Source organism: Ascaphus truei, chromosome 1 (assembly GCF_040206685.1).
Source record: "Ascaphus truei isolate aAscTru1 chromosome 1, aAscTru1.hap1, whole genome shotgun sequence".
NCBI lineage: Eukaryota > Metazoa > Chordata > Amphibia > Anura > Ascaphidae > Ascaphus > Ascaphus truei.
In genome coordinates this window covers 279,877,512-279,890,204 of record NC_134483.1, presented here as the reverse complement: position 1 = coordinate 279,890,204, position 12,693 = coordinate 279,877,512, and positions in this window count along the sequence as shown.

Below are 12,693 nucleotides of genomic sequence, written 5' to 3'. Positions count from 1 at the left end.
CTTTAGCAAGCCCTCAGACTTCTTTACCCAACCTCCAAAAGGCGCTATCAGACTTTGGAAAAATCTCTGGATATAAAATGAACAGCGACAAGTCACAGTCTTTTAATCTGAATCTTTCGGATCCAGAGATAAAATTACCAAAACTGAATTTCAGCTACAGATGGAGTTCCTCACATATTAAATATCTGGGAGTAAATGTGTCTAGGAACTACCACTCCCTATATCAAGGCAACTATCCACCATTGTTTGATAAGATTAAAAGGGATCTGGCAAAGTGGGAAGGATATCAGGTGTCATGGATTGGGAGAATAGTATCAGTCAAGATGAATATACTCCCTAGGTTATTATATCATTTCCAGACTCTCCCAGTCCGGATACCGGGATCCGAACTGAAAAATTTCCCAAATAGAATATTTAATTTTATTTGGCAAGGTAAAAGGCCTAGAACAGCTAGATCGGTGATGATGGCTTTAAAGACAAGAGGAGGTTTGGGTGTCCCAGATATCTCGAAATACTACCAAGCTGCCCAACTAAGGCAGGTGGTGATGTGGAACGCTGATCCAACACAATATTGTTGGTTAGCTATAGAATCCCAATATGCTAGAACGTCTTCTCTGCCAGTGTCCCTATGGGCACTGGCTAAGGAGGTGTACGCCAAAATGTTTGAGCTAGATCCGACGAGATTTACCTGGGAGAGTTGGAGCAAGTCTAAGGGCAAATTTAATCTTGTGTCTCCCGTTTCGCAACTCACTCCGCTTTTTAACAATCCCAATTTCCCCCAGGCTGTGATTATAAACAATTCGACCAAATTAAAGCTAAACATATTAGAGTAGTTGCCGACCTAGTGCATAAAGGAAAACTTTCTAGTTTCCAAGAGTTCCTAACTAGGTATGAGGCACCAGACCTTAGTATGTTTAAATATCTACATTTTCCCAAAAATGTCCCCAAAATTAGAATTTACTCCCTTCACAAGTTTTGAAGCACTATGTAGGAGAGGTAAGTGGTGTTTATGGTGCATCACCATAGATGGCTCATTAGTATACTGATAATTCCATATACCATAATGGATCCAGGTTCAGGGACATAGAGTATAATCCACCTTGAGAAAGTCCTTTACGGACGAAACGCGTAGGTGCGCTCTTACCATTGTTCTGTTTTGCACTGACCATTAAAGTACTCTTTTAATACTCATCCCTGCTTGGAGTTACCCTCATTTTGGCGATCCACTAGCTGGTATGCTGCCAAGAAACGCTGCTGTGCTCCTCTACATCTCTGCTGCCTATGTAGGAGAGGTAGTTATCAAAAAGGTTTGATAACTAGAATAAAAGCCAGTTTGGAGGCCTTGGTCAATTCACATGATCATGACTGCATGCTCAAATGGGCAGCGGATTTGAAAATAGAAATTGACAGGGATGATTGGGAGGATATATGGGAGTTTGCTGCAAAAACTTCCATATGCACAGCAACTAAAGAAAATATATATAAAATTTTATTCATTGGTACCTCACGCCATGGCGGCTGAAGCAAATCTACCCTGTGGTGTCTGATCTGTGCTGGAGGGGTTGTGGGCAGAGAAGCGATATGGTCCACATTTGGTGAACGTGTCCGGCAATAGAAATATTGGATCGTTATCCAATCTATTAAAAAAAGAAATAACGGATGTGTCCATTTCTATGGACCCACTGACTATTTTGTTGGCTAAACCAGTTGAAGATATTGGCTGCCCGCCTTCTTGCGCCCTACCTGATCCCTCCTGAGCCTGCCTGCGCCCCCACTGTGAAGAGAGGGTCTGATCAGAGCTGTGGTCTGAATAAGAGCTTTCTGAGTAGGAGCTATCTTCATGTCATGTGTTTCAGCCTGCGTTCCATCTGGATCCAAGATGGCCGCCTCCCGTTTCAGTTAAAGACACAGCTTCCCTAAAAAAAAAAAACACAGCCAGATCCTAAGTTGTCTATGACAATACTGAATTTTGATGATCCATTAAAAATGTGCTAAAGGGATGGGTTTCCGATGATGTCATCAGGAATGGGGGTGTAGGAGGGGAGCTCCGCAGACCCACCGGCTAAAACTTAATAAATAACGCTCCCAAACCAGAAATTCAAGGCTCAAAAACATACCCCCATTACTTGGAGAGATCGGAGCATGTCCAAACACACAAAGAAGCCCGCAGCACCGGCGGTGTCACGATTCTTCTCCCCGACACAGAAGAGTCCAGCAAACCAAGAGGGTGGCGGACCACGAGGCTCACAAGAGCCGCAAGCAGCTCTAAATATGGGTACGAAAGCCCATGCAACTCTTGAAATGGAGATAGAGGAACCGATCACCCGATCCTACCTGTAGAGCCTATTCTCCACCATGCATGTCAAGCTCCAAACATCCCTGCAGGCAGAAATCAAAGCAGCAGTAGCGGAGATTAAACAGGAGATGTCTGGCCTAACAGAGAGGACAACTACTCTGGAAGGTGGACTGGAGGAGTCCCTGGCAAGACAAACAGCAGCCGAGGAAGAAATCATCCGCCTAGGAGAGGAGATCTCCCGTCTCAAAGACGGGCAGGAAGACCAAGAAAATAGGGACAGGCGCCAGAATCTGCGCATAAGAAATGTACCGGAGACGGTCTTACCTGGCCAGCTTCGTCCCTATCTTGCGGAACTGTTCACATCGCTCTGCGGCCCGCTAGAGGACATGGACCTAGAGATGGATAGGGCCCACCGGGCGGTAGCTCCCAGATCAGAAGATCCCAACCGGCGACGCAATGTAATCATAAGATTACACAGCTATACAGTAAAGGAGAAGATCATCACCGCCTGCAGAGGGAAAGAGTCACTACCTTTCCAAAATGAAACTCTCCAAATTTTCAACGACCTGTCACGGATAACAGTCGACCGAAGGAGAGAAATGAAGCCCTTGACCTCATTCCTCCGGGAGGAGGTGAAGTACCGCTGGGGCTTTCCGTTCAAGCTTACGGTAAGCTATGACGGCAAATTCCTAACCATCCGCCGCCCTGAGGACATGGCCCCATTCGTGAAAGCCCTGGGTCTGACCCCGCCGCTTTCCTGGACAACGGAGCAACTACAAGACCCACCGCACCGGGAGGACGCGGAACCACGCAGCACCCGTCCCGCGAGGAGAACGGCGGCGCCAAGGCAGTCTAAGAACAGATGAGAAGCACCATAGTCCACAGCGAAGACGGGAGCACATGACGGCTCAAGAACCACACCAGACCCAGCCAGACGCATAGCTTCTGAATCCGACCCCTGACGATCGGAGGCAACCCACAGCTGAAGCTACTATAACTTTTGACGCTGACCGAATGGCAGTTGAAGAGTGCTGAGGTCCGGCTGGGCTTTAGGGGTTGGCGGGGGGAATAGGAGGGGAGCGCGATGCTCCGACAACAGCACTGCGATCTACTAACTGTAAGTAGCAAAATTTAATCTGTCTAAGGCCCGGGTACAGGACTATGGACCCCAGGCTCGGTTCGCACGACTGTTGCTACCCTCCCCACCCCCCGGACTAGGAAATACTAGTTAACTGGGAAGCTGCCTAATGAGCCCTGCACAAGACAGGAAGCCCAAATGACTTCGATAATGGAAGCAGCGGCAGTGACACTATTACAGTAACTGGCAGTCTAGATTAGCTGGCCACATGGATCTAGTGCTAAGCCGTCCCTATGCCACAGTTGAGTTATGTAAAAAAAAAAAAAACCTGTTCCTCAGTTGATGAATGTTGAAGTTGAGAAAAGTTGTATGTGTTATAATATAATGTACTCCCTTTTCTCTCCCCCCCTTCCCCCTCCCCCCCTCACGCTCCAAAGCCCATAAGCCTGCCCTTCCGCCGCAGAAGATATGGCCGCACGGCCCCATACTAATGATGCTGCCTGCAGTAATAAAATACGTTGTCAAACCCTCTGAGGAAGGCACACGGCGGGCCACATAGATCAAATAGAAATGTCATAAGGATCCTCGGATATTAACTTCACTAAATGTAAGAGCCCCATCCCTCCCCCCCTCTTCCCCGACCAGCAAGCGTAGGAAGTATTCCGTTTATGTTCAGCATGATACCTAAAAACATTAATGCAATGTGCTGTTGTGTTACCTGTCAACCCAGGTCTCCCCCTCCCCCCTATCTCCCCCCCCCCCCATCTCCCCCCCTTTTCCCAGGTCCAAAACCTATAAGCTTGACCGACTGACAAAAAGAGAGGTTATAATGCTTTTCATGTACTGAGCTTGTTAAGAGTTGTTCTCACGTTTATTACACTGGTTTTAAGGATTGTCAGAAAGATCTCCATGTTATGGCTATGCTAGGAGTTTTCCCTCCCCACGCCTTCCCAATGTCCAAAACCTATAAGCTTGACCGTAGTGGGTGAGGGATATTATCCCAATATTCAGGGCTCTGCTGTCCTAGGAACATACATGCATATTCAGAGTAATAAAATATGTAACCAAGGCATTAGAGCATGTATAAGAGCTAAGGAGACTCATTAGGATGATATAAACATAGGAGTGTACTAGTTACGCTGGACGGCTAACACAGATCTCTATATATACCATAAAGGTCCTGTATAGACCCCCAGCAAAACAAAAGTACATACCAATCAAACGATCAATGTGAGGAACTCCCTTGAAGCACAGCTCAGTCCTTGATTAGTGGGTGCGTCATGCCAGACGTAATTGCAGAGAGTAGTCCCATAGGGTACAGTGGCGGAGCACAACCGTGCAAACAATGGGGGCTGCAAACCAGTATCGGATATAAAAAGGTTTATTAAGTGGTCAAAAGGAGTACATAGTATCTCTGATGCGTTTCGGGACCTGCGTCCCTTTGACCCCTTTCCCCCCCTCCCATTTCCCCCCCTCTCCCCCCCTCTTAAACTAAGGTAGAGCTTACACTAAGCAAGTACAAGGGTCCGCACCTTCCCTGCACGCCCATGCCTGAACCATCGGATTCCCCCCCCATTGGGCCTTAAGCCCAAATGCCGGTAGCCATTCCCGGCCGTACTTATTGGAGGTCCTTAGCTGACTTCGTCCCACTTTGCCTCTTGCTGCTGACCCTGTCCCAGCAGCCTATTCCCCCCCCCCTCTTGACCTTCCCTGCCCTCCTCCCACCCAACCCCTCGTCGGGCGGGCCTGACACCCATACTCAAACAGCACCATCAAGAAGCGTTAAAAAGGTTCTCTGAACCAACGAACCAGGATCTCCCCGGTGGGAAGGGCGAGACCCCGATGGACACTAAACTCTCTCACCCAAATGGCTAGTCAGTCCGCAATTAAACTTGTATCACTAAACGTAAAGGGCCTGAATAATAATAGAAAAAGACGACTGGCGCTCCAAGAGCTGAAAAAGTCCAAGGGAGATATCATCTTCCTCCAAGAGACGCACTTTACATCCCAAGAGCTGCCCAAATTGATTAGCAATGGATTCCCTACGGGTTTCTTCTCGTCATTTAACAGTAAAAAGCGGGGAGTAGCGATCCTGCTCCGACAAGGAACCCATTCAATATCACCAAAACCACTTCAGACCCAGAGGGTAGATTTCTAATGGTATATGGCTCACTGGCTGGCTCGCCGGTCGCTCTGATCAACATCTACGCGCCAAATGATAATCAAACGGAATTCCTGAAAGCAGTGTTAGAAAAGGTTGACCCTGCCTACCTATCTTCGTTGATTGTGGGCGGAGACTTTAATATGGCCATAAACTCTGCGGAGGACAGAACCTCAGGCCAACAAGGCCAACACAGAGCTCCACCTCAGAGGATGGAGAAACAATTTAAAACAATCACCAAGGAATATTCCTTAATGGACATCTGGAGAATCCAACACCAGGGCCAAAAAGATTACACATTCTATTCCGCACCCCACCAGTCATACTCTCGTATAGACTATTTTTTTGGCATGCACTCAGAGCAGCTCCGCATGAGCCAACGAGTTGGTTAACCTCCAATGAGTATGACCTATGATAAATTTGGGGCACCTCATTATGAGGCTCAGCAGTGGGCTCACAGTAAAGTGAGATCTGTCATAGTGATGTTCAGCAAAATGTATAATCTTATGTAGAGCTGATGTATATGGTAAGATGTATATATGATCTGCATTTTTTTTTGTAAACTTATTCTTTATTTGTTTTTTTTTTTTTTGTTAAGAAAAGTGGGGAGTGGGGTAAAAAACACAAAAAGGGGAACATGTTACTTGCGAGTCACATACAGTTGTATCATGTGGATAACACATTCAATGGGGAGACAATAATGACATCACTGTTATTACAGTGTTTAAAGTAGTGAATACAGAAAATTAACTCAAAAGACTTAAAAGGGGAAAAAGAAAAAGAAGGAAATGTCATTGCTTTTAGAATATTCATTTCTTTTGTTGTCATACCAGCTTAACCTCCATGCATTTGTAGAGTATCCGACACTGGATACTGGATACCCTCCAGGCTCACCACTGCAATTTATACAATTACGATTCCTATCACACCAAGGTTGTCTCAGTAGTGAAGCTCTTGATTCTTTTTTTTATTTTTTTTTTTTTTATTTAATTTCCCTAGCTAGTGTGTTTTTACCTCACCCATTTTTTGATTTTCGGGACTGGAGAGTAGCCCTCGAAAGATATCTATTTCCTATATAGGTTCTCCACGGTTCCCAGACGTCTATGTATTTCTGTACTGTGTCGTTTTGTATCCCCGTCAGTTTTTCCATAAAACAGATCCTCCATAATCTTGCTTTTACAGCGTGTATGGCCGGCTGCTGTTCCTGTTTCAAGGCTTTGGCTATTTCGCATCTGGCAGCTGTATATATGTGTGTCAGGAGTTTGTCGTCAGTTTTTTCTATGTTTTCAATTGGCCTGCATAGCAGTACTTTCCAGGGATCCAGGGGGAAGTCATACCCAAGAATTGTCTGCGCCATATCATGTGTGGCCCTCCATAGCTTTGTTACCTTTGGGCACGTCCACCACATATGTATAAACGATCCCTGCTGGCCACACCCCCTTGTACACACCGGGGACATCTTTCTGAAAAATTTGGACAATCGTAGTGGGGTGTAGTACCATTGGTGGAGCATTTTATATGCATTTTCTTTTATTAATACACATGTGGAGCTCTTTGCTATTCCTTCAAATATGTTATCCCACTGCTCTTGATCTAGTTCTCCCAGCTCTTCTTCCCACCTCGTCCTCAATTTGGTCTGTATCTCCAATTCCTGTTTGCCTTCTGCAAGTATGCTGTATACTTTAGAGATTAGGCCCTTTTTGTCCTCCCCCATGAGGCACAAATCCTCAAATGTTGTGAAGTCGCTATACGGACCTGTCCTCTGTATGTGATCCCTCAATTGAAGATACCTAAAAAAGGCCGAATCAGGGAGGCCAGTCTCTCTTTACTACCTCAACGCTTAATAGCGTTGTTTGCCCATAGATCTTTTACCCTTATGATATCTGCCTTGCTCCAGTCCTTAAACGCTGTTGGTTCCGTGCCCGGGATAAAGCTAATATTGTCAAATAGTGGTGCCATCTGAGATTTGTAGGTGGATAGCCCATGTTTAAGTTTCAATGAATCCCACATGGTTAGCGAGTGTGTGACCGATTCCAGGGGCACCCTCAGAGCTGGTCTTTCTTTTTTTGTTAACCACAGTATCATTTCTATGGATGACCCAGATATCACATCGGACTCAATTTCCACCCACTTTTTCCTCTGTTTATGTGCATGCCAGTGAACCAGTTGGCTTACATGCGCCGCTTGATAATATTGCCACAAGTGTGGCAAAGCTAGCCCTCCTGACTGTTTGGATCTATATAATGTGGGCAGCTTTATTCTTGCTTTTTTGTTATTCCATATAAATTTTGTGATAGCTTTCTGCAGCTCATGCATGTCCCTGGCTCTGACCTGTACTGGAAGTGTGTGGAAAAGGTACAATATTCTTGGCAATAAGTTCATTTTGATGGCATTTATTCTACCCAACCATGATATATGATATCTGGACCATTCTTCTAATTCTTTTTTCAGCGTTTTTATTAGTGATGGGTAGTTGGTCTCATATATAGTGTCGGGTGTGTTAGTCAACCATATTCCCAAGTACTTTATGGCCTGTGTCTTCCACGCGAAATCAAAGTTTATTTTTATTAGCTTTAGTTGTTCCTGAGGGAGGTTTATATTTAGGGCTTCGGATTTTTCGTTGTTTATTTTAAACCCCGATAGTTTCTGGAACTCTGATAAGTTACTAAATAAGTTTGGGAGTGAGGTGAAGGGTTTTGAAATGGTTAACAATATGTCATCGGCGAACAATGCCAGTTTGTATTCTTTTTGTTTGACCTTAATCCCCCCGATATCTGGGTTCGCCCTGATTTGGGCTGCTAACGGTTCTATCGCCAATGCGAACAATAGGGGTGACAGCGGGCAGCCTTGTCTTGTGCCATTCCTTATGTGGATTTTCTCAGTCTGCATATTAATATAGGATACTTTAGCTGTGGGTGTTCCATATAGGGATGTAACAGCATTCATAAATTTGCCTTTTACCCCAAATGCTCGAAGTGTCTCAAACATATATCCCCAATCAATACGATCAAAAGCCTTTTCAGCGTCTAAAGATAGTAGCATCGAAGGCGATTTATTGTGTTTGGCTATCTGGATTAAGTCAATTGTTCTTCGTGTATTATCCACTGCCTGACGACCTCGTATGAATCCTGCCTGATCTGCGTCTATCAGTTGCGGAAGATACGTATTCAATCTTGTGGCTAGTATTTTGGAAAATATTTTGAGATCGTTATTGATCAAGGATATCGGTCTGTAGCTTTTGCATTGGGTGAGGTCCCTTTTCCCTCTTTATGTATTAATATTATTTTTGATTCCAGCATCGTTTGAGAAAACTGCTCTCCCTCAAGAGCTTTGTTAAATATCTTTAGTAGTTGGGGAACTAATATGTGGGCTAATTTTTTATAGTAAATGTTGGATAGACCATCTGGTCCCGGGGCCTTGGAGTTCTTCAACCCCGCTATTGTATCTAATACCTCTGTCGACGTAATTGGCTGGGATAGTGTTGTTATATCCTGTTCTTTGAGTTTAGGCAAATTTATTTTTCTGAGAAAAGCTCTCTGTTTTTTCATGGTGGTGTTCCCTTTTTCTACTTTATCTCCATTGTATAGCTCTTTGTAATATGTGGTGAATTCATTAGCTATTGTCTGTGGGTTTGTTGTGCACACTCCATCTTTTCTTCTAATGCTATGTATTCTAGATTGCATTCTATCCTTCCTTAATCTTGTGGCCAGCATTGTATCGGCCTTATTGGCCTTCTCGTAGAATTTTTGTTTTGTCCATGCTATGGCCTTCTCAGCTTTATCCGTAAGTAGTAAATTTAGTTTCCCTCTGAGGTCCCGCAATTCAGTCTCCCTGGCTATACTATGGTTTACTTTATGTGCCTCCTCTAGGGTCTTTATCTTTTCTTGCAGGCGTGTTGTTTGTTTCTGTCTCTCCCTCTTTCTATGCGAAGCGACGCTGATAAATTTTCCTCTCACCACCGCCTTATGGGCCTCCCAAAGGATATAGGGTGAGTTCACGCTACCTTCGTTTATTTGGAAGTAGTTGGAGGCCTCGTTACTGATCTCAACTATGACTTCTGGCATCTTTAATAGAGACTCGTTTAGTCTCCATGTCCCTTTACTTGTTTTTTTGTGTATGTCGACAATGTGCACTTCAACAGGACCATGATCTGACCAAGTAATAGGGTGTATTGTAGCCTTTGTAATTTTTGGGATCAGTAAGGAATCTACAAATATGTAGTCTATCCTTGTGTATACTTTGTGGGGGGCTGAATAGAAAGAGAAGTCCCTTTTCTGCGGATTCATCTCCTTCCATGCATCCCTTAAATCAAACTCTTTAAGTCCCTCTCTTAGGGGTTTTCTCTCCCCCTTTCGGGCAGCCATTGTCTTAGCTAGGGCAGGTTTAGATCTGTCTTGTTTTTCATTTAAGGCTATATTAAAGTCTCCCGCCATGACCAGGCGGCCCCGGGAGGTTGTGCCCAGCAATCGAAACAATTTTGTGAAAAATATTCTCTTATTTTCATTTGGTGCGTACACATTAACTAGGGTTATTTGTGTATCTTCTATGCTCCCCGTGATTATTAGGTATCGTCCTTCTGGGTCCCTTCTTACCCTGTCTACCTTGAATGGAGAGTTCCTTGCTAGGAGTATGGCCACCCCTCTTTTCTTTTCGTCCTTTGCCGAAGCTGTGTATATCTGGGGGTATAACTTGTCCCAATACGTGGGGGTGGAGCCAGCAGTGAAGTGCGTTTCTTGTAGGAATATTATGTCCCCTGATAGTCTCTTATATTCTGTCATGGCTAGCTTCCTTTTTACCACATTGTTCAATCCCTTGGTGTTATGTGATATTAGTGTTAGTGTCATTTGTATTTAACTGGGTGTGAGGTCTTCTTCTCTAGTGGATTCGTTTTCTGGTTTCCCTTGAAGGTCGGCCTGGAGGGTATCTTTGCACCTCGTACAGTTATGACAACATTCAAACATGTAAACATCAAAAATAAAACAACATATATAGGATAATCCAGGTGACTAACATAGCCTGGATTTGTGTGTTCACTGGACGTGAACGAACTTTCTCTGCGATTGCGCAGTAGCGCTAATCCAACACCCATAACCTTGGGTGTGTACGGACCGTACTGCGGTCCCAGGCGGCACTATTGTGGCTTCTCTTTATTTGCATATACCTGTGCACTGAGGGACATCCTGGCAATTACTGTCTAAAGGGCTCCAGTCAGAGAGAGAAGGATCTCTGACATGTGAAATTATCTACGACTTTTGTGAGTTCTATTCTACTGAATTAATCCATAACTGCAGTGTTTTACAATCTGCACTATATATGATATCTTTTTCTTTCATATATCATCACACTTTCCTGCGCTCCTCCTCATCTGCAAGCAATACTGTACAAGTTTACCATCCGGGGATCTGGAACTGTCCCATCAGAGGAAGTTGAGCTGCCTATTTTTACACTTTTATTGTTATTTTATCACTATTGGTGTGAGATAGATTTGTGTATTTCAGTTGTATTTTATCAACATTATTGGTTTACCATTCGGGAGCGCCCAGTCCACCACCCACCTCCTTTCCCTTCCCCTTTCCCACACCCCATTTTTGCATTCACTTTATATAGAGCAAGCATGACTCAACAGTCGGGATCATACATTTACCCTATCTTGTCTACAACTCCCCCCTCCTACATTTTTTCTGTTTCATTTATTTATTTTTGCCTAGCTACATGTATTCTGCGTACTGTCACCAGTACTTCTACTTCTACCTTACGGATTACCCGCTCAACCATGGGGGAGGGAATGATGCTGGCCCCTTCTTATTTCTTATCTGGATTTATATAACACATCTCAGTCTATCATTTGGGCATAGTTCCTTATGTCGGGATTTACGGGTCTTCTCCACTTTAACAGGTTTTGCATAGACCTAAGCTTTAAGATTTCTGGGGTTCCTTTGGATTTCTTCTGTGTGGAGTGGCTCCTCTGCCCACTTCTTTCCATATGGGTCTGACGGGAGGCGGTCTGTGTTCTTCGCTGGACATGGAGTCTGGTGGTTGCAATCCCAGTCTTTCTAGGAAGTCCACTCCCTCCTCTGGATCCCTCATGTAGGCTTGCGTTCCATTCCTTGTGGCGATGAGGCGGAATGGGAACCCCCACTTGTATCAGATTTCATTGTCTCTCAGGACTTTTGTGATATGTCTCAGGGCCATCCTCTTCAACAGCGTTGATGGGGCTAGGTCGTTGTACACGTCTATCTTCACATCTCCCCATTTCAGCCCTCCTTTTTCCCGTGCCAGGTTAGAAATCGCTTCTTTAGTTTTAAAGTAGTGCATCCTCACCACTACATCTCGATCTCTATCTCCGGCTTGTGGTCGCGGTCTGAGCGCTCTATGCACCCTGTCCAGGATCAGTAATGCTGGGGGCGTTTCCGGGAGAAGGGTCTGTAGCCATTCAGTTGTTGCTCTCTCCAGATCTGTGACCGTCTCTGTAATGTTTTTGAACCTGAGGTTGTTCCTTCTTGTCCTGTTTTCTTGATCCTCCTGTTTTTCCTCCACGGCGGCCATTCTGGCTCTTGGAGTTGGAGTTGGAGCCGGGACTCAGAGAGGGGAAGGTGTGTAGGTGCAGCGGTCTGTGACCCTCTGCACTAGACCAGAGACACCCCTTAGGCCCCAGCTATACCCAACTCACCCTAGATTGTGGCTGCTCTAGGGAAGGCCCCATTAGTTAGGGACCCTGCCTTTACTGGTTAGCCAGATTAGGGCCACAGCTGCTTTTGGAGCTACTATCACCGCAAGTGTCACTTCAGTGGGAGGTGTTCAGCCAGCGGAGGATATCGCAGGATCGGCGGATCCCTTTACCTCTTCTTGTCAGTGAACCAGGGTGCGGATACAACCGGCAGGTACCTGTTCACCAAACGTGCACCAACACTACTGTACAGTAAGGCGCTGATCACACCTAGAAGGGAGGGTATCTTTTGGGGGACACTCAGAGGGTGAGGCGACCCCGGGACTCTCCTGGTATTGTGGACACTGTGTGGGGTATACTGTGGTGGGACAAAGCCCTGCGTGGCTAGTGATAACTGTAACCAGTAGTAATTATATCCTCTGTGTTGATTAGTTTATATGACAGTAAAAGGTTATTGCATAATCTGTGAGCTGTTATTATTGGTTCCTCTT